Source organism: Odocoileus virginianus, chromosome 23, assembly GCF_023699985.2.
Source record: "Odocoileus virginianus isolate 20LAN1187 ecotype Illinois chromosome 23, Ovbor_1.2, whole genome shotgun sequence".
Lineage (NCBI taxonomy): Eukaryota > Metazoa > Chordata > Mammalia > Artiodactyla > Cervidae > Odocoileus > Odocoileus virginianus.
In genome coordinates this window covers 42598112-42620669 of record NC_069696.1, presented here as the reverse complement: position 1 = coordinate 42620669, position 22558 = coordinate 42598112, and the positions used below count along the sequence as shown (strand labels likewise).

Below are 22558 nucleotides of genomic sequence, written 5' to 3'. Positions count from 1 at the left end.
CAACTAATAAAAATAAATTTTAAAAAGGCTTATCAAGAAAAAAAAAGACAGTTGTCCATAAAAAGCAAGCTGCAAAACAAAATGTATACAATAATCTACTTTGTAAAAAAAAGAAAGTCTATGTGTATATATGTTATAAATTCATAAGAAAGGATCAATTAATTGAAAGAAAGTCAAGAATAATATGTGTACAATGATTCTATTTATAGAGAAAAAAAGTCTGTGTGGATTTTATAAATTTATAAGGATGATCTGGAAAGGCACACCAAACTGTTTATGGTCCTTACCTCTAAGAGAATGAGGATTTGGGGAAGCAGACAAATATTTTCACTTTTTCCTCTACAGATTTCTGATGGTTAAAAAAAATGTTTATAACAAGCATGTATTAACTTTATAATTTTTGAGATTTCTAACATTTAAAAAAAATTAAAAATTACCATAAAATAAAATAAATAAATAAAATAAAAGTTAAAAAAAAAAGAGCTGTAGGAAGCAGATGACGGGAAAGCAATGGGCTTGTCTGATAAGACTTTCTGGAAGAGGGAAGGAAGGGATTGACGTGCATTGCTAACCTCTGGGCCACGCATCTTCAAAAAGTGACCATTACAGTCACTCTAGGAGAGCAGAATCATGGTTCTCACATGACAGGTTAGGAATCAGGGGCCAGGAAAGGGAACCCAGTGGGCCAGAGGCATGCTGTGACAAGCAGGAGGAGCCAGGTTTGGCACCCAGCCAATGGGGACAAGGGGCATGTTGGATTTCTATTCCTCTCCCTCTAAACCCTGCGCTCATAGCAACCAGCTCCCCATCCACAGCAGACAGAGAGCGTGGACTTTGTTTTTCTCTTAAACCGCCTCCCGTTTCCCCATCCATGCCCTCTGCCCACCCCGCCTCTGCTTAGGCTGGCTGTGAAGTCACCGCCCATCTCTCCCACAAGTGCTCCAGCCTCAGGCCACACATCTGGAGGGTGAGACTCCACCCTTCTTCAGACCAGATGTTCGGGGGTGGAGGGCTGGGAGGGGACTGTTGCTGACCAATGCCTCCTGTTTGTCTTTTCAACTTCTCTTTCCTTTCTGGCCAAGAGAGTGTGCAGTTTGGGCAGGGGCCTGGTCAGATGTCTCGGCAGGTCCCCCCCTCCCACTGGCCGAGGAACTGGAGGCTGGGAACCCGGAGGGTCTGAGAAAGCAGGCTCAGCGCGACCCTGGGCTGGTCAGAGCAAAGCTGTGTAGCCCCTCTGAGTACCTGCACGGGCTCCCTGGGAAGGGGAGGGAGAAAGAGCAGAGAGAAGAGAAAGACAGAAAGATACACACCGGCAGGAGAAAACAGAGAGAGCGAGGGAGGAAGAGGGCGAGAGAGAGGGGACACACCCAGCACAGCGGGGGCTGGATGGAGGCGAGAATAGGGGAAGGAGGTGGAGAGAGACAGAGAGGCCGACGGAGAGGCGACAGAGAGGCCACAGAGACAGAAACACAGGGGGAAGGAGGGACAGAGAGCTGTGGGGAGAGACGACAGGCAGAACCAAAAGGCACAGAAAGTAGAGCCAATCCAGACACCACACTCAGCCAGGTGCCAACCAGTACTGCCTGCTTCTTCGAAGCTAATTTTATAAAAGAAAAAGAAAGAAGGAGAAGAGAGGCGAGGGCTAGGAAATAGTTACATACTCCTATTGTAACTCCTATTCTTTACCATACTCAGATGGTAAAGAACCTGCCTGCAGGGTGGCAGACCCGGGTTCAATCCCTGGGTCAGGAAGATCCCTTGGAGACGGGAATGGCTTTCCCACTCCAGTATTCTTGCCTGGAAAAGCCCACGGACAGAGGAGCCTGGCGGGCTACCATCCATGGGGTTGCAAAGAGCAGGACATGACTGGGCAATTAATACTTCAAGCAACTCTCAAAAAACTAATTTAAGTAATAAAATGGATGTTCCAGTTTGAAGTCGAATCATGATGTTGACTCAGGGCTCCCTGACTTTTGAAACCAATTTCTCAATTTCATAATCACATCTTAAAGATTCTGTCCAGGCTCAGTTTCCTTATCTGTAAAATATGTTAAAAAATGGTGACTTCACAGTTTGCTGGGAGGGATATAATAGCTTGTGTAAACTGTAAAGGGCTGTGCAAAGACACTGGGTATAAGAAGAGGGAGCTTTAAGAATCTCCCTCTGGATTTATTTTCAGGACCAGTTGGGGTCCTTTCCACTTCTGATTGGAAATGGATACCCAGGAGGAAACATCGATCTTCACATAAAAGTTTCCTGGTGTTTCCAGGAGACCAAGCTAGATGATGCTAGAAAGTCACATCAGTTCTCTAGGCCTTATTGAAATGACAGCTGGAAGAAATAATAGTTAAAAGTCTCCTCTAGCTTGGAATGTGGACAAACCTATGATAACTGGGATAAGGAGGTGCTAGTGTGATGAAGGCTTCACCAAGGGGTGAAAGCTTTCATATTTGGACGTGACTGGGTAAGGGTTGGCTCCTCTCAGACACCCCCTCCTCCAGGAAGCCTTCTCTGATTCCCCCAGGCTGTGTACTGTGACTTCCTCTGGGCTCCCGTTCACAGCGCTACCCAATTGTATTGTATCATATTGTTTTTGCCTAGGATGTGACTGTTTCCTCACTAGACTTTGAGCTTCTGAGGGCAGAGACCATCGAGCTCATCCCCAGATTCTCAGTGCCCAGGGCCTGGCACAGAGGAGACCTTCAGTGGATGCCGGTGGACTCGAACAGGACTGGACTGCCAGCCCACATTCCTTCCCATTAGGCCAGACATTTTCAAGGAGGAAGGGCTGGAGCCAGGCTTTGGAAGCAACCTTTGGACACTTTGTGCTGTGCTCTGAACCCTTTCTGGGAGCTGATGCCAGGGCAGCTGGGAGCCAGAAAGGGTGGGAGGTAGACCAGCTGGCTGGGAGAACCTGGGGAGGGTGGGGGAGAAGAAAGGGGATTCATCTTAACATATCAGCTAATCTTTCTCCAGCATTTTATGCTTTATATAACATTTCTACATCTACTATTTTCTCAAGCCTCGTGGGAATCCTGGGGGCTAAGTAGGACAGGTTCCAATATCACTGCTTCTCTTTTTTAGACCAGCTGGACATAGCCATGCCAAAGTTGGATCTTTGGATTCCACATCCTGTGCTCTTCTTCCAAGAACAAGAAAAGAAGTGGGAGGTGGTGTCCACGAGGTCTGGATTATTTCCCCCATTTACTGGTGGCTTAATGAATTGCTCAATCTTTATAACCCATGTGTATGATAAATTGAAATTAGGGCTGCCAATGATTGAACCCTGGTGAGTGTGTTGTTCCAAGCACATGATCAACATTATCTCATTTAATCTGATCTATGACCTTATAAGCATCACTTTTCCAACAAAGGTGTATATGGTCAAAGCTATGGTTTTTCCAGTACTTATGTAGAGATCTGAGAGTTGGACCATAAAGAAGGCTGAGTGCTGAAGAACTGATGCCTTTGAATTGTGGTGCTGGAGAAGACTCTTGAGAATCTCTTGAACAGCAAGATTATCAAATCAGTCAATTCTAAAGGAAATCACCCCTGAATATTCATTGTAAGGACTGATGCTGAAGCTGAAGCTCCAATACTTTGGTCATCTGATGTGAAAAGTCAACTCACTGGAAAAGACCCTGATACTAGGAAAGAGTGAGGGAAAGAGGAGAAGGGGATGACAGAGAGAATGAGATGGTTAGACAGCATCACTAACTCAGTGGATATGAATCTGAGCAAACTCTGGGAGATAGTGAAGGACATGGAAGCCTGGAATGCTGCAGTCCCTGGGGTGCAAAGAGTCGGACATGACAGCAACTGAACAACAACCAAGATGAGTGCCTGGGGCTCACTATCTTTAGGGACAAGACTGATTGCCATGCAGATAATCATGACTCAACTTGGAAAGTGCTTTGACTGAGTTATGTGTCCTTGCCAAGCTGGGAACAGGAGTTATGGGCAAGCACATCTTTGTCTTCTCCTCCACCAGTAAGGAGGCAGCCCCCAGATGGCATGGGTCAACTCAGGTGGAACATGAGAATCTGGAAGAGAGTGTGAGAACTTTCCTTAGTTCAGTGAGAATCAACTCTCACACATGAAGTTCAAGGCAATGAGCCAGGACTGGAAGGGATGGGAGTGGTGTCTTTCACAAATTATTTAAACACCTCTGTGTGCTGGCCCTGTTCCAGGTGGTGGAGATACAGTGATGAATAAGGTAGATGGGGAATAGGAACAGACAACAGACGTACAAATATTGTCATAATAGAGTGACTTAGCTGGGATATGAACTACAGGGGGAGAAGGGGGAGAAGGGGATAAAGAATGCCATGGAGTGGAATGGGTTCAAGTTTAAATAGTGTGGCCAGGAAGGCCTGGAGAAAGTGACATTTGAGTAACAATCTGTACTAGGTGAGGGGCAGAGCCATGCGGATACCTGGGAGGGGCCCCTCTGAGGCTTGGGGGAGTGCGGGCAGTGGCCCTGCGGTTTCAGCACCTCTGTCACGTTAAACCGCAGCTGGGACCTGGACTTCTTTGCTCTAAATTCCTTTCATGTGGTGGAAGGACCTAGCAGTGACTCCGATTCTTGAGATGGGAGCCACGGGACAGTCTGGAGCAGTGGAATGGTGGACCAACATTTTCCCCACTTTCTGCTCTGTGAGAATATACTGACAGTGGGCAGGGGCAGATGCTAGAAAATCAGTTAGAAGGTGACTGGCACAGCCAGGAAAGAGCTAGCTGGATTGTGGATAGATTTTGACAGTAAAGATTATAGGATTGCTGGTGGGTTAAATTGAGGGTGAGGAGGGACAGAGAAAGAAGGAACTGTCTAGGGAGATTCTAAGGTTTGGATGGAAGACAGAGTTGCCTAGGTTAACTTGGGTGGGAAGGCTGAGAGAGAAGCACGTTTGGAGGGAAAGACTGGGAGTTCCATTTTGGACACGTGAACTTGAATATCTATTAGATGTACTCAGGAGACACAGCATAGCTGTCTTGGATACATGCATCTGGAGTTCTGACTTTCAAAAAAACCATGACACTGGGTGAGATCGACACAGGAGCAAAAGTGTGGGAGAAAAGGACATCGCTGAGCCTGACCTCAGACCCCAACCAGTGCAAAGAGGTGGAGAGATGATCAGGGGCAAGAAGAGAGATGGAGAAAGAACAGTCAGGGAGGCAAGGGGAGAATGTGGAGAGTAAGGTATCCCAGAAACCCAGTGAAGGAAGTGTTTCAAGGAGGAGAATGGATCAACCGTAGGTCAAATGAGATAAGACTGAGGTCACTGGAGGTCACTGTGACCTTGAGAGGAGCAGCTGCGGTGGAGTAGTGAATGACCAGAACTTGGTCAGGCCCACTCAGAATGCCCCCTTGTCCTGGCCCTGAGAATTTAACTCAATGTTCTAGGGAGAAGGTGTAATACGGGAGTGGGTTGCCATTCCCTTCTCCAGGGGATCTTCCAGGCCCAGGGATCAAACCCAGGTCTTCTGCACTGCAGGCAGATTCTTTATGATCCAAGCCACCAGGGAACCCCCATTTTTGAAATAAGAGATGGGAAAAAGAAAAAGAAAACAAGCTGTGTGCATCCAAAGTTCCCTGGGATTGGGGGAGTCCAGATGCTGGCAGATGGGGGGGAGGGACAGCACTCTCTCAGGGTCTGCCCCCTTGACTTGCCCTTGTCAGGCAGCACATGGGCCTCAGTGGGTGCCAGGCAGAACTGGGCAGTTTCTGGTGGTGACCTTGAAAGAGGGTATTGATAGCAGTGGGATACCATCATCTTGAATCAGAGTTGAAGTTGTTTGCCAAGAGGACAAATTCTGGGAGCCCACAGGACAAGTCCTCCTAGACAGGGGCTAAAACGCTTCAACAATGAAATCCTGCTGTTGTTCACAGTGATTACTGAGTCCTAGATTGGTGTGGCTAGAGCTAGCTAAAATAACAGGAAACATTTATTGAGCACTTAGCATGAAGACAGGCACTGCCTAAGTACATTATGAATGCTCTGATCTTTCTAAAGTATAAATAGTCCCTCCCTAAAGAAAAACAATGTATTCTACATATTTTTAGGTTGTTTCTTTATTAGCTCTCTCCTCCAACAGATAGTAAGTTCCTTGAGGACCAGATGTGTTTATGGTTGTATGTCCTACTCCTAGAAAAGTGTTTGAAATTTAGTAGGTTGGGCTTCCCAGGTGGCACTAGTGGTAAAGAACCTGCCTGCCAAAGCAGGAGACATAAGAGACCCTGGGTTGATCCCTGGGTTGGGAAGATCCACTGGAGGAGGGCATGCCAACCCTCCTTAGTATTCATGCCTGGAGAATCCCATGGACAGAGGAGCCTGGTGGGCTATGGTCCATAGCGTTGCAAAGAGTCGGATATGACTGAAGCGACTTAACACACACACATGCATGAAGACGTGTAAATGTAGACTTAGCCCATTCATGGATAAGAAGACTGAATATTGTCAAGATGCCAGTTCTTAACTTGACTTGTAGATTCAATACAATCCCAATTAAAATCCCAGCTCACAGCTATTTTTTTTTATATATTGACAAACTGATTCTAAAGTTTATATGGAGAGAAAAAAGACCCAAAATAGCCAACACAGCACTGAAGGAGAAGAACCATGCTGGGAGACTTACTACAAAGCTACAGTAATCAGCGCAGCATGACAATGGTGAAAGAATAAATAAAAGATCAGTGAAATAGAATAGAGAGCTCAGAAATAGCTTCTCCCCAACAGGAAGAGTCAATCAACATTTGACAACGGCACAAAGGCAATACAGTGGAGCAAAGTTAGTTTCTGCAACAAATGGTGCTGCAACACCTGGGCGCTCACATGCAGAAAAACGCATTCAGACACAGATCTCACACCCTGCTCAATAATGAACACACGATGATCACAGACCCAGATGTAAAATGCAAATCTATAAGGCCCTAGAAGATACCACAGAAGAAAACCTGGATGACCTTGAGTATAATGATGACCTTTAAGATATACCACCAAAGGCGCAGTCCATAAAAGAAATAACTGATAAGCTGACCTTCATTAAAATTAAAAATTCCTCCTCTGTAAAAGATATGTCAAAAGAATTAGACAAGTCACAGACTGGGAGAAAATATTTGCAAAAGAATCATCTGATAAAGGACTATTCCATATATACATAAAGAACTCTAAAAACTCAACAATGAGAAAACAAACAACCTGATTAAAAACTGGGCCAAAGACCTTTATAGACACCTCACCAAAAAAGATAAACGGATGGCAAGTAAACGTATGAAAAGGTGTTCCACACCAACTGTCATCAGTTCAGATCAGTCGCTCAGTCGTGTCCGACTCTCTGTGACCCCATGAACCGCAGACCCCAGGTCTCCCTGTCTATCACCAACTCCAGGAGTCCACCCGAACCCATGTCCATTGAGTCGGTGATGCCATCCAACCATCTTATCCTCTGTCGTCCCCTTCTCCTCCTGCCCTCAATCTTTCCCAGCATCAGGGTCTTTTCAAATGAGTCAGCTCTTCGCATCAGGTGGCCAAAGTATTGGAGTTTCAGCTTCAACATCAGTCTTTCCAATGAACACCCAGGACTAATCTCCTTTAGGATGGACTGGTTGGATCTCCTTGCAGTCCAAGGGACTCTCAAGAGTCTTCTCCAACACCACAGTTCAAAAGCATCAATTCTTTGTTGCTCAACTTTCTTCACAGTCCAACTCTCACATCCATACATGACCACTGGAAAAACCATAGCCTTGACTAGATGGACCTTTGTTGGTAAAGTTATGTCTCTGCTTTTTAATACTCTGTCTAGGTTGGTCATAACTTTCCTTCCAAACCAATAGGTTGGTCATAACTTTCCAACTGTCATCAGGAAAATGCAAATTAAAATGACAGTGAGATACCACTCTACACCCATTAGAATGGTCATAATCTGGAACACTGATGACACCAAACGCTGGCAAGGATGTGGAGCAACAAGAGCTCTCATTCATCGCTGCTGGGAACGCAAACTGGTACAGCTACTCTGGAAGACAGTTTGGCAGTATTTTACAAAACTAAAAAGACTCTTACCATACCAGGAACTGTGCTCCTTGGTTTCTACCCAAGGTTGAAAACTCATGCGTACCTAAAAATCTGCACACCAATATTTACAGCAGCTTTATTTATAATTGCCAAAAGTTGGAAGTAACTAAGATGTCTGTCAGTAGGTGAATGGATAAGCAAATTGTGGCACATCCAGACAATGGAATATTATTCAGTGCTAGAAAGAAATGGGCTAGCAGCTCACGAAAAGATATGGTGGAACTCTAAGTGTATATCAGTCAGTGGAAGAAGTCAGTCTAAAAAGGCTACATACTGTATGATTTCAACTATGTGACATTCTGGAAAAAGCAAAAGTATGGAGACAATATAAAGATCAGTGGTTGCAGGGGTGGGGTGTGATGTGGGGGAGGGGGAGAGGAATAGACAAAATATAGAGGATTTGTAAGGCAATGAAAATACTCTGTATGATATTATAACGATGGATATATGGCACTATACATTTGTCCAAACCTACAGAATGTGTATCACCAAGAGTGAACCCTAATATGAAGCATGGGCATTGGGTGGGAGACTATGATGTGTCAATGTAGGTTCATCCTTGGTGCTGTTAGTACATGTACCACTCTGGTGGGGGATGTTGACAATGGGGGAGGCTGTACCTGTGTGGGGGACAAGAGTTATATGCAAAAACCTCTGTACCTTTCTCCCAACTCTGATGTGGACCTAAAGCAGCTCTAAAAAGATAATAGTCTTCAAAAAGATCTTTTCAACCCAGGGATCGAATGCGGGTCTCCCACATTGCAGGCAGATCCTTTACCATCTGAGCCACCAGGGAAGCCTTAGAAGGATTAGTAGGTGCTCAGTAAATACTTGTTGAAAGAGTACATGAATGCAGGACCCTAGGTATTGGACTTGATGAATCCTGAGGGGAACTCCAGGAGCATCAGTAGCCTTTATTATGCACTGACTGTATACTAAGTACCAGAGTTCTGCTCTCTAAATACGGGTTCATGTCCCCCAACTACCCGGTGGCTGCTCTTTCTGGGCCACTGCCTCAGTTTGGAGCATCCTTTTTTCTCCTCTTCACACGCAGCTGTCCTCCTCACCACTAAAGCCTTGCTTGTAGAAGCCAAACCTGGCCCCAGCCTCCCTCTAGTCCCCTTAGGACAAGGGTACAGGTCTGAACTGCCTAATTGCAGTTCCTTAGGTTTTCGGGCTCCAAGATCACTGCAGATGGTGACTGCAACCATGAAATTAAAAGACGCTTACTCCTTGGAAGGAAAATTATGACCAACCTAGACAGCATATTAAAAAGCAGAGACATTACTTTACCAACAAAGGTCCGTCTAGTCAAGGCTATGGTTTCTCCAGTGGTCATGTATGGATGTGAGAGTTGGACTGTGAAGAAAGCTGAGTGCCAAAGAATTGATGCTTTTGAAGTGTGGTGTTGGTGAAGACTCTTGAGAGTCCCTTGGACTGCAAGGAGATCCAACCAGTCCATCCTAAAGGAGATTAGTCCTGGGTGTTCATTGGAAGGACTGATGCTGAAACTGAAACTCCAATACTTTGGCCACCTGATGTGAAGAGTTGACTCACTGGAAAAACCCTGATGCTGGGAGAGATTGGGGGCAGGAGGAGAAGGGATGACAGAGGATGAGATGGCTGGATGGCATCACTGACTCGATGGACATGAGTTTGAGTAAACTCCGGGAGTTGGTGATGGACAGGGAGGCCTGGCGTGTTGCGATTCATGGGGTCGCGAGGAGTTGGAGACGACCGAGCAACTGAACTGAACTGAGGTTTTTTATATCCCTACATTTTTCTATCTCTAGTATCTCTCAGTTCAGTTCAGTTCAGTCGCTCAGTCATGTCTGACTCTCTGTGACCCCATGGACTGCAGCACTCCAGGCTTCCCTGTCCATCACCAACTCCTGGAGCTTGCTCAAACTCATGTCCATCGAGTTGGTATTGCCATCCAACCATCTGCCTCAGTAAATTACAGAAAACTCTGCTGCTAATATTGTCACTGTTACTGTCGGTACAATTACTACTAATGAGCACCACTGCAACAACTACTACGACCACCAAGAGGAACCTCGGGGCCCCTGAGTAAGACCCATGTGAAAGAGCCCTGCCCTGCCCCATGTCAGCCTGAGCCCTCCTCTCCTCTGAGAGAGCCAGTTACTAGAGCCTGGCTGGATGAAGAGGTCTGGGTGCACGGAAGGGTCAAGAGTCATGAGTCCTGTGTTTCTGTGGATGCTGACCCCATGACTTCAAGTCAGGCAGGTGCTATTTCCCAGCCCCAGGACCAGCCCCAAGGGTTGACATCCGGTCATCTTTAGAAATTCCCATTTTCTGACTCACGCTGTCCCCAGAGGGCTCTTGGGAAGACCCTGACTGCCCTGTGACAACAACATGTTGGGAGCTTCCCAGGGAGGGGTCCCGGGAGGGCTGGCTCCAGCATGGGGGTTGCGGGGGGAGGCACAAACTGACTCGCCAGCAGGGGTTTATATGTAGTGACCCATGGGCTCATCAGAGACCTTCATTGCTCCCCACTGCTTACAGAAAAAGCCTTAATTTCTGACATCCAAGGTCCTCACCATCCCATTCTCATCTACAGAACCCCCTGAACTATATGAACCCTGTGCTTCTAAAACATCTTGATTCAGGAGCATCTGCTTTGTGCCAGACACTTTGCACACCCTGTTCTTCATCCAATCATCCATTCAGCAAATCCAGACCAGGGGATGATCTGGGCTTGGCATTGTTCCAGACTTTGGCTTGTAGGAAAAAAACAAGACACAGGGTACCTGCTCTGATGAAGCTGATGTTCTAGTGAGGAATTAACACCAGTTTCCAGATGAAAAACTGAGGCTCAGATGGGGCGATGGGCTGCAGGGGGCAGAGCGGTGATTTGAGCATAGGCCTGTCTGACTCCAAAGCAGTTCTTTTCATCCTTCTACTTTCCCATACCCCTCTGAAGCGCCTGGGCTGTGGTCGCAGTCCACACCTCTGAGGCTTTGCATGAGTTGCTCGCTCAGCCTGGAAGGCCCTCTGCCCTCTTCTCCAGCTGATCCCCTTTCCATGTTGAAGACTCTTATCAAGCCTCCCGTCCTCTGGAAAGCCTTTCCTGCTCCCCACCCCCTTTCACCCCAGACACCTTGGTTCATGTCCATGGATGGAGTGGCTTATGCCACTCTCTGACTATTGGTCTTCACTGGGAGATGGGTCCCTGTGAGATGGACTGTGTGTCTGCAGGTCTGAATCACTGGTGTCCAGGACAGTGCTGCTCCGGGTGGTCCACAGCCTGTCTGTTCAACCTCCCCTTGCCCTGAGATGCTCATGATGCCAACCTTACTGGGCATCGTTGGCAAACCACTCCCCTGCAAGAAAGATCTGATGCCTGTTGGAAATGGCTTCTGGAAGAGCCTGAATCACTCGCATCTTGGTAGGAACAAGACTTCTAGAAATGCTTGGATATGGAGGAGCTTCGGTCAGCCTTGCTGCCAAAGGCCCCCTGTAGGGGGGCGCTGTGGGAGCAGCTGTCCTGTGGTAGGTGCCTGTGCTTCCTCTCACGTCCCCATCCCGTGGTCGTCCACCTGGTCCTCACTGCTGAACATTCCCAAGGCCACTCAGGCCATCCTCTGCTGCTGTGGACCTCCTGCTAAGGAGGCAAGCATGCTAAGCCAAGCATGGCAAACAGGCTTTTCCATTGGCTCCCCCCAACCTTCACCGGGATCCTCATTATGAATTGCAGTGAGTTCTCAAATGCTCCTGAACATACCATACAGTTCCACACCCTGATGCTGAAAGGCAAGATGAGAGTCTCCACTGACCACAAGAGAAACCCTTGTGTGGAATCTCCAGGCTGAGACACCACTTTTCTTTGCTTTTCCCAGTGGTGACGCCTAAGGCCAGGGTCAGGGAGGACTCCAAAAATTCTCCCCATCTTAGTCACTTTGCTCCCCAGAGACCTTACAGCTGGCCAGAGAAGGAGGTAGGAACTCCCCAGTGTAGGGGGACTTGTAACCTCTGCTCGCTGTTCCAGGACAAGTCAGAGCTCGACTCCACGTCCTTCCTTCCCCAGCCTGCCTCTGGAATCAAGGGACAGAGGTCAGGAATTGGTCTGGGGAGTTGGGGGGAGGTGGAGTTTTGGAGGAAGAGAACTAACCTTTAACATTTATGGATACTTACTGAGTTCCGGTACTTTTTGCAGATGCTATCTTGTTAAATCCCAAATGCTACCATAACCTTATCAAGGTAGGACTGTTCTAATTACCACTTTGCTGAGGCTAAAACTATGGCTCAGAGACGAAAATGACCTTTCCTAGGTGGCACACCCAGGTTCAAACCAGGTGGATGTTCTTATCACTTCTGCCCTCCTGCCTCCAGACTCATTGCATTGGCAGGTCCAGCAGCACAATCTTGAGCACAATCTTGAGAACCCTGGAGACTGACCCTAGCACTGTGGGATGTCACACCATGAGATCACCTCATTCTGAGTCAAGGTGCTCTGTTTACCATGAAGGAACAAAGGTCAGGGAGGTTTTGCCTGGCTTCAGTGCCAGGACCAGGATTCATATTCACATTTTTTTATGCCAACCTCAGTGCTCTTTCCAATCAACTATCTAGTCGAATGACAAACTGCTCTTTGGGCCAGGAAATCATGCCCCACCTCTTCTCCAAGTCCTACAAGCATAGCTTCCACTCTGTTTCAGCACAGCGATGAGGAAGAGCTCACTGCCCTTCTGCCGCTGGTGACCTTTCACCTGTGGCAGGGACCCCACCCCACTTCCATCTTCTCATACCCAATGCCCCTTTCCATAACACATCTCCTATGGTACCCCTTGTACCATGTTGAATTAAAATTCACAGTTAACCTACATACACAATTCCAAAAAATTAATGGGGTGCCCTAAATGAAATGTAAAGAAGAAATCAAATGATTTATAATAAAAGTAAGTAAAAATAATTTATAATAAAATAATGTATTTTCATTTGTAAGTATTCACTCATGACTACACCAAGAGAGGTAATGAAACAGTCTGATGCTTGCATAGAGTCGCCGTCATAGAATCGCCGTGAACTCAAGTTACAAATGTGGATTGATTCAGATGTTTCATTAGCAACTCAAAGGTCAGGAGCAAGGTCGCCATGTCACACATGATTTCCTTTTTTTAATAACTTCAATTATTATTTATTTATTTTATTTTTGGCTGCTCTGGGTCTTCGTTGCTGTGCGGGCTTTTCTCTAGTTCCGGCGAGCTGGGCTACCCTCTAGTTGAAGTCTGCAGGTTTCTGATTGAGTGGCTTCTCTCGTTGCGGATCACAGGCTCCAGGATGTGTGGTCTTCAGCAGCTGCAGAGTATGGGCTCAATAGTGTGGTTCGCTGCTCTAGAGTACAGGCTCAATAGGTGTGGCACACGGCCTTAGTTATCCTGTGGCATGTGGGATCTTCCCGGACAAGGGATTGAACCCATGTTTCCTGCATTGGCAGGCAGATTCTTTACCACTGAGCCACCAGGGAAGCCGACATGATTTCCTGAAACTATTCTCGGTAAGGTTCAAACAAAAACAAAGTGCAGTCTTGCCATAATTTATATGGTGAGTGCCTTTTGGAGGGGAGTAAGCGAGGAAGTAAGTGAAAGTCGCTCAGTCGAGTCTAACTCTTTGCGACCCCATGGACTACACATACAGTCCATGGAACTCTCCAGGCCAGAATACTGGAGTGGGTAACCTTTCCCTTCTCCAGGGGATCTTTTCAACCCAGGGATCGAACCCAGGTCTCCCACATTGCAGGCAGATTCTTTACCATCTGAGCCACCTTACAGAGATGGGAGGTGGTGAGTGAGTGAGAGGGGAGGGGAGGTATTTGTTAAAACAGCTCCTCACTTAAGTGCTTTGTGTGTGAACTGAATGTGGTTACACTCTTGCTTTGGCTAGCTATAACTGGCCTTTCACTTCTCTGGTGCTGGTGCTGGGGACAGCGCTCAGCCATGCAGAATCTTCCCATGCACAACCATGAGCCTCCCACCAAGTGCTCACAGCGCCCAGGGCTTGTGATGACAACCAGAAGTCTTCCCATCCATTTCCAAGCTGTACCCAGGGGCGCAGTACTGCTCCCATGAGGAACCACTGGTAGAAATTCTGAAAAAAGTGAAAGTCACTCAGTTGTGTCCGACTCTTTGTGACCCCAGGGACATAGCCCACCAGTCTCCTCTGTCCATGGAATTCTCCAGGCCAGAATACTGGAGTGGGTAGCTTTCTCCAGGGGATCTTCCCACCAGGGATCAAACCCAGGTCTCCTGCATTGCAGGTGGATTCTTTACCATCTGAGTCACCAGGGAAGGCCAAAGAAATTTTAAGCTTTACTCAAAAAGATTACATCCTAACTTCTCAATCTCTCTCTAAGTTATTTAAGCCCTGTATTTAGTTGTGGCTTCTAGGTGGAAGAGGCAGCACTAACAGGAGGAAGGAGAGGTCCAAAGTCAGCTGGGAATCCAGGTTACCCTGCTTACTGCTGTGTTTCCAAGCCTACCTGGCATAGAGTAGGTGCTCAACAAATAGCTGTGAGATGAAATTATCACAGGGTGGCCTTGGGGAAATGACTTAACCTTCTCAATCCTCTATTCCCTCACAGCAAAGTGGTGGTCACTTCATAGGCTCTTGGGAAGATTCAACGAGACTAAATATGGAAGAGCTGGGGACTCAGAGTGAACTCACCAACAAAGCTGACAGTGGAAGTGGCCATCCTGGGTGATGCGGCTGGGATGAAACTCTGTTTCATGGAAAAGCTAACAGAAGAGTGTTTTCAAATCAGCCTCTGATGAGACTACTCGAACTTTCAGACAGGTGGTTCCTCCCAACCTGGAGACTTGGCAATTCTGAGGCCCTTGTCTAGACGGCTGGTGGTGGAGGGACGCTCCCGCCCATGCTGGCCTGCTTGTCTGCCCGCCACCTGCCAGCACCTCACACAGCCCTGAGTCTTGCATGAGAGTCTCAGCATCCCAGGAGAGAGCTCTCTCTACCTGCATCCTGCTCTTCTGCCTGCTCCAGGTGAGGGAGAAGAGTGAACATTTACTCAGCACCTCCTCTGTGCCAGAGATTTACTCTTCCCTGAACTATGCCAGGTGAGGGGAAGGAAGGGGCTCAGAGACAGTGAGCACTTTGTCCGGGGTTTCGGAGAAGTGTGGGACAGTGCCTCTCTGGCTGGGCCTTCCTTCTACCACAGATTGGGAGGCCAACAGAGGCATGAGTTGGGCACCCATGGGGAAGTCCACCCCCACCCCCCACCCCTTAGGCTCCGGGCATTCACCAGGCACAGGGTGAGGCTTCTCTACTCCCCACCACGATTCAGAGGGCAGGGTTAACACAGACGAGGAGAGAAGATGGGAAAATGTCAGAGGCCTCGAATGCCAATGGGAGTGGACAAGGCCCGGGGTGACGGAAGGATTTGAGGCAGGACAGCAGAGATGCTCTATGAGATGCTTGAAGAAGACTCTAACCCACAGTGCTGGACCAGACTTCAAACCGGTCAGGCGGCTGCCAGGGGTCTCCCTGAATGTTGCTCCCCATTTCCTGTTTCCCTGCCCTTTCACTCTAGATGAGGGAGCTCCCAGGGCACAGGGAGGCTCAGCCAGCTCTCCCATTCACAGGACGGTCTGCCAGCCTCTGAAGTTGGGGCCACAGAATCTCGGTACTCAGTGCTAGCCTTGACTTTTTACAAAGGTGCCACGTGACCCAGGATCAGTTGCTGATGCTCTCCTGGCCTCAGTCTCCATGAGGGTAAGATGAGAGGATTAAACCAGCTGATGGTCTAGAGTGCTGTGTCTTTATTTTTACGGAGGGCAGAAGCCCAGGAGAGTCATGGGATGTGAATGAGAGACAAGGGTTGGCTGGTGGCAGCCATGTTCACAAGTAACCGAAGGGAGCAGGGACCCCAAAGGAAGTCAGTACATTCACAGGATGTCAAGCCCCAGGGAGAGGTCACTCCTGGGTTCTTCTTCTACCTCGGGGGGAGAAGGGCAGAGAACAGCAGTGAGGTTGGGCCGCCAGAGCCTGCGATACACAGCTAATTTGCCTGGGAGGGTGGGCAGCCCAGTTTTGAGCACATTGCAGAGAGCTGCATGGGCTCCTCTCTGGGCCAGGGTGGGGGGTCACCTCAGAATGAACTGAAGCAGAGTCCCAGAGAGGTCAAGTCCTGCGGATTCCTTTGGTGATGACAGCTGCTTTGTTTTTTGGGAGGCAACAGAATTCCTTTTAAGCAAGGTTTCCTTCCTCCATTTATTTATTTACTTTTTGCCAAGTGACTCAGCGCAACAACCTCAAAAGCCGTCTCCAGTGGGAGCCAGGAAGAACCAAACCCTCAAACATTGGAGTCCCTGTGAGGTTTTGCCTTGTGGAACTTTCCCTAAAATAACTGTATTAGGAGACTCTCGGGGCAGGAGTGACGGGAGAGGAGGGCCAGGAGGCAGAGTCCGGCGGGGCTTCTGAAGGATGCACACAACTGGAGTATGGACTCAGCAGCTGCCCCCACGCCTGTTCTCCACAGCGAGGGCCTGCATGGGTCTCTCAGCATTGGTTTCCCCCGTCTCATCGTGGCGAGCCATCTTCCTGAGGAAGAAATGAGGCAGGGGTCTGAACTCCATGGTGGAGGAGAGATGACTTGGCTTTCTGGTGGCAGCTGTGGAATATGGATTGAACCTTCATGCCCTGTGTCCTCAGGCTGTGATACATTACAATTCCTGATGCGATGGGTTGGGTTCTTTTAATTCAGTGGGGAAAACAAACACTAAATTCTTTCTGTTTGTAATAATGCATCTAAATTGGAAACCGGCCAATGAGATAAAAGGTTGTGGAGGAAACAGACTGGAAATTCAGGAGATGTGGATTCTGTTTCAGCTTTGGCGTGTTAAGCCGTGGGACCTTGCGTAGGTCACTTCCCTAAGGACAGAGACACCACCACGGTCAGGGACCTGCTGTCTAACTAGGAAGTCGGGTAGGATATGAGAACACAGTTGGTGACGGGCAGATCAAGGTAGGGTAAAAACCCTTGCCTGAGAGTCACATGGGGCACGTCCCAGTTCTGCACGTACTGGCTGACCTAGGGTAGGACAACTCTGTCTCTGGAGCCTCAGCTTCCCCATCCATAAAGTGGGAGAGAACAACAGCCATCTTAAAGCATTGCTGTGATAACCAAAATGGAGACCAAGTGTGGGAAAGTGCCCGGTAAACTGGAAAGCATAAGTTAAATAGGAGAGGTTATCACTACAGGCACACCTCGCTTACTGCACTTCCAGATAGAGTGTCTTTGACAAATTGAAGGTTTGTGGCAACTCTGGGTTGAGCAGGTCTATCGGCCCCATTTTCCCATTTGATCATTTTATGTTTCTGTGTCACATTTGATAATCCTTACAATATTTGTGCTTTTCCACAATTACTATATTTGCTATGGTGATCTGTGATCAGTGATCTTTGATGTTATTATTGTAACTGTTTTGGGACACTGCATATTGCGACCACGGGCTTCCCAGGAGGCTCAGTGGGTAAAGAATCCGCCTGCAACGCAGGAGATGTGGGTTCAATCCCTGGGTCGGGAAGGTCCCCTGGAGGAAGGCATGGCAACCCACTCCAGTATTTTTGTCTGGAGAATCCCATGGACAGAGGAACTTGGCAGGCTACAGTCCACATACAGGCGATAATCCATAGCGTCGCAAAGAGTCAGGTACAACTGAAGCACCTGAGCACACACGCATACTTAACCATATAAGATGGTGAACTTAATAAATGCTGTGGGTGTTCTGACTGTTCCACTGACCAGTCATTCCCTCATCTCTGCCTTTCCCCTACGAGCTTCCCTATTCCGAGACATAATACTACTGAAATTAGGCCAATTAATAACCCTACAATGGCCTCCTAAGTGTTCAAGTAAATGAAGAGTCAATTGATGGGGCAAATTTCTTTGTAGTCTTATTTTAAGAAGTTGCATGTCAATGTATGGCAAAAACCACTACAATATTGTAAAGTAATTAGCCTCCAACTAATAAAAATAAATGGAAAAAAAAAAAAGAAGTTGCTGTCACTTCAGCAACCACCACCCTGATAGTCCGCAGCCATCAACACTGAGGCAAGACCCTCCACCAGCAAAAAGATTATGACTTCCTGGAGGTTGAGATAACAGTTAGCATTTTTCAGCAATAAAATATTTTTCCAATTAAGGTAAGCACAGAGCTTCTTTTTTAGGTATAATGCCATTATTGCACATAGTAGACTACAGTATACTATAAATATAACTTTTATATGCACTAAACTAAAAAATTCGTGTGACTTGCTTTATTCCAATAGTCGGTTTATTGCCACAGTCTGGAACAGAGTCTGAGCAAGGTTGGTCCTTAGAGGGACCAGAGTTAAATAATAATAGTTACAATAACAGTAAGTATCATGTGCTAGACACTAAGAGTTTTAAATTGTGTACTCATTTAGATGTATGAACTTATTTAATCTTTTTATATATAACATACATACAGTAAATTAATAAAGTGCCCTAACCTTGTGAGTACTGTTTGATGAATATTTACATGGCATAGATCACGTGAACTCATTTAATTTTCACGAGAGCCCTATACTCTTTCCTCCCATTTTTCAGGTGTGGAGACTGATGAAGAGCAGGGACTCAAATCCAGGCAGTCTGTCTGCAGGCTGTTAGCCCTGTGGTACTGCCTGGAGATCCAGGACATCAGGAGAAGTGACTGGGGTCACCAGTGGCTGGGAGACTGGGAGGTCCTCATGAAGCCACTGGAAGGTTCTTCCCCAGTGGGAATCTTTTAGAAGACTCAGTTCTTAATCCGCCTTCCTGATAAACTGGCAGAGACAAGGAGTGAGCACAGAAACAATTTCCCTTTTCTCTGTGAGTTGCTCACGGCTCCCCGTCCTGGCCCATGGCAGGTGGCCGGCTCATTCCCCATGGAGCTCACTTCCTCCCTGAGTTTCCACTTCACCTCTGTAAAGAGCAGGCAAAGGTTGTCCTGAGGAAGCATATTTGGGAGGAAGGCACCTGATGGTGCTGATGGTGATGAAGGAGGTGGCAACCTGCTCTCAAATGACAAGAAACGAACCAGAACCCTAGCTGAAGGAACTCTGAGTTGGAGGCCAGATTCTAGTCTAGGCTCAGTCCAGCTCTGGCTGCACATAACCTTGAATTCAGATCCAACCTTGGGGAAGTCATTTCTGTCTCTGGGCCTTGGTTCTCTCTCCTGTGAAGTTAGACACACGGAGAAGATGACATCTGTCTCTTCCGACTTAAAGATATACTTTGTGATTGGAGAACCCAATGAGACTCTGACCTTGGCCACTTGGAGGTAGGCTCAGGTTCACATGCTGTGCAAATATTGAGTCAGGTGGTGGGGAGAGTGGAGAGACTGCAGGCATCCACCAATCTATCTTCATTCACGTTCCTGCTCCTTCATCCTTCCTTCTAGTCCTTCTCTCAAAGGCTCTGAGAAGGTTGTGAGCTCACGACTGGTGCCATAAATGCTATCTCCTTATTTGGGAGGCAGGAAGTGGCTACCCCCCTCCCATCCTCTTTTGTCTTTGCAGGATTCCCATCTCACACCCCCTCTATTCAGTTTCCTGCTTCCTGAGGGTCTTTAAGCTGGTGGGGGGACCTTGGGTCACAATTACCCCTCTCTGATTTGAGTGAAAGCCAGAGAGCCCCGGAGTGAGTGTGGATTGTGTGAGCCAGAGGCCGGAATGAATATGCTGGGCGGAGGGGAAAGGCGGGGGCCAGGGTCACTTAGAACAAGCCAGTCCCAAGAACCTAAAATTAGCTCTGGAATGTTAGGGCTCTAAGGAACTGCAGCTGTGAAAGGAAAGCACAAGGCAAGGAAGGAAAATGCACCCGCCACGAACTTCGCCCGCCCACGCCATCTGCCCCCAGGGTCTCCACAGCTTTCAACCCACCCCCAGAATATCTCTGGCCAAGTCCCCGAGGCTGGTCAGTGGGAATCCCCCCTCCCCCCAGTGCTGTCATTTTCCTCTCTGGCGCCCGCAGAACAATGCGGCCTGGGATTCCTGATGGTACGCGGTTTAACTGGAAACAGGAGACCAGAGGACAAATGTGGGTCTGGGGTGATGATGATAATGAGAAAGTGACAGGCCTATCCAGGCCAAAGGGTGACTGCGGAGAGGGTCACATGGTGAGGAGGGAGCCCCACAGGCCGGAAAGTCCCCCTGGGAGCACCGACATGTGAGAGGGAGCACAGGTTTGCTGAAGAGGGGAAACACCTGGAAAAGGGCTTGGGGAAGGGGTGTAGGGGAGCCTGGAGGCTTCTGCACCCCTTTGCACAGATACAAGGATTGGGTGGCTCACACACTACCGAGTGAGTGATCTTGTATTTCCAAGTTTGAGCTCACGCACCCAACACAAGCCTGAGAAGAATGTCCTGAGGGGCAGAGGACCTCTAGTGATGACCCATGATGTGCTGGGCTGGACTCCTGTCCCGGAACCCAGGGGTCCCAGCACTAGGCTTCTTCCTCCAGCTTTGTATGCAGATGGGAGAACTTGATTTTCAAGGATCTTTGCTGAAAATTGAGGAAGGTTGTACTTTTGTGGTGTGGAGACTGGGGTGAAGGGAGCTACTCAGAGCCACCCAGTGCCATAGACCATGGGGAGGGAGGCTGGGAAAGTGGAGCGGGTGAGGAGCCTTTGTGGAAGCCACTTGAGGAAGGGACAGGCTGGAAGTGACATCTACTGAGCACTTTTGCTTCTCATGCCCCAGGCTCTGTGCTTACAATATCCTTGCTCATGATCAACTAGAGGGCAAGCTCCAGGAGGGAGAAGCACGAATGCTTTCTTTACCAAGGAACCCCCATCACTGGGAACAAAGCGGGGTACCCAGTGGACCCTCCGCAACAACCTGCAGAATGCATGTGATATTCACAGAAGCTCTGCAAGGGCTGTGTCATCATTCTCATTTACAGATAAGGAAGCTGATGCTTGGAGAAGTGGAATCATTTTCTCAGGTCTCACAGTGAATGAGAGCCAAGATCTCTGCAGCTCAGAAGGCCATGCCCAGTGTGAAGCACAGCCAGTCCCACCCTTACGCAATATTGTTCTGTAAAGTTACCTGATTTTGTCCTGGATTTCTATCCCTGCTTCCATGGGGCTTGCCCACTTTTGTCATGATGCTTTCCTCTAGCTGCCCAGATTAAGACTCCCAGATATGCTTTAATTTATTCATCCTCAAAAAAACACATTAGTCTTATCAGACCCCTTCCTTCAGAGGTCTGCTCTAGTTGACAATGGGTAACAATAGACAGCTTCCAGCCAAATGATGTGCTGACTGGGCTATGTTCCCAGATCACAGAAGTAAATATACTTACATGAAAACACATGATTTAGGTACGTGATTCTGATAGATGTTTGGGTGTCTGTAGAAAACTAGTTTTTTCACTGCTAACACATGTTCAAAATTGATCTCGCCTTCCCACTACAAATGTCACCCTGTCTCACCTTATCTTGCTCTCAGCTGCAAAGATGGTCAGAACACACCACATCTGAATGTGACTGTTAATACGACTGTTAACCTCAGGACGCATCTGAAGCTCTGTCATCATACTACACTTCCCTGATCCATCCACTCTCTCATTCTTCTAGGCAAACATTTAATATTTTATCCTTTATTCTAACATTTTTAATATTTCTTGCCCCTCTAGATTCTCAGTGATAATGACCTTGCTTCATATTTTATCAAAAATATCAGAAGCACTCAAAAGAGATAAACCCAAGCTCCCACCATCACAAGTGCCTTCCCTCTGGTTGCTTTGAATGAACTCTGCTTCTACCCATGGGAACCCTTCCATTTTGTGTAGCTATTCTATCACCTTTCCCCCACCAATTTTAGGGTACTGCCTTACCAAGTTTTCCTTTCTCTCCTGCATCAACTTTTATTTAACTACTGGATCATTCCCCTTATCATTCAAACATTATTGCAATACCTCCTTAAGAAAACATTTCTTGACTCCATATTATCCTCCACTTACCACTCAATTGTTCTAATCATCTTTACAACAAAAAGTCTACACTTCTGAGTTCAACTTCTCTTCCAATCTTTCTTGAACTCACTTCCACCTCTTCACTTGTCAAGGTGTTGTATGAGCTCCATATTGCTAGTTTCAGCTCTCATTTTATTTATCAAACAGCTGTACCTGACATAGTTGTTCATGCCACTTCCTAGGAAAACTTTCCCCTCATCTGGTGTCTGGGTCACTATTCTTGATTTTCACCAACTGTTTGATCTCAGTCACCTTCACTGATTCCTCTTCATGGTCCTGACCTCTAAACTTTGAAACACGTTGAAAAGTGAAAGTCACTCCGTTGTGGCCGACTCTTTGCAACCCCATGGACTATACAGTCCATGGAATTCTCCAGGCCAGAATACTGAAGTGGGTAGCCTTTCCCTTTTCCAGGGGATCTTCCCAACCCAGGAATTGAACCCAGGTCTCCCACATTGCAGGTGGATTCT

General features: G+C 47.5%; 1 protein-coding gene across 4 annotated transcripts in view; it reads right to left on the bottom strand.

Annotated features, from left to right (window-relative positions):
- Positions 1-22558, bottom strand: part of SYN3 (synapsin III) — a 472322-nt gene that overhangs the window by 208238 nt on the left and 241526 nt on the right. The gene's annotated exons all lie outside the window — the stretch shown is intronic.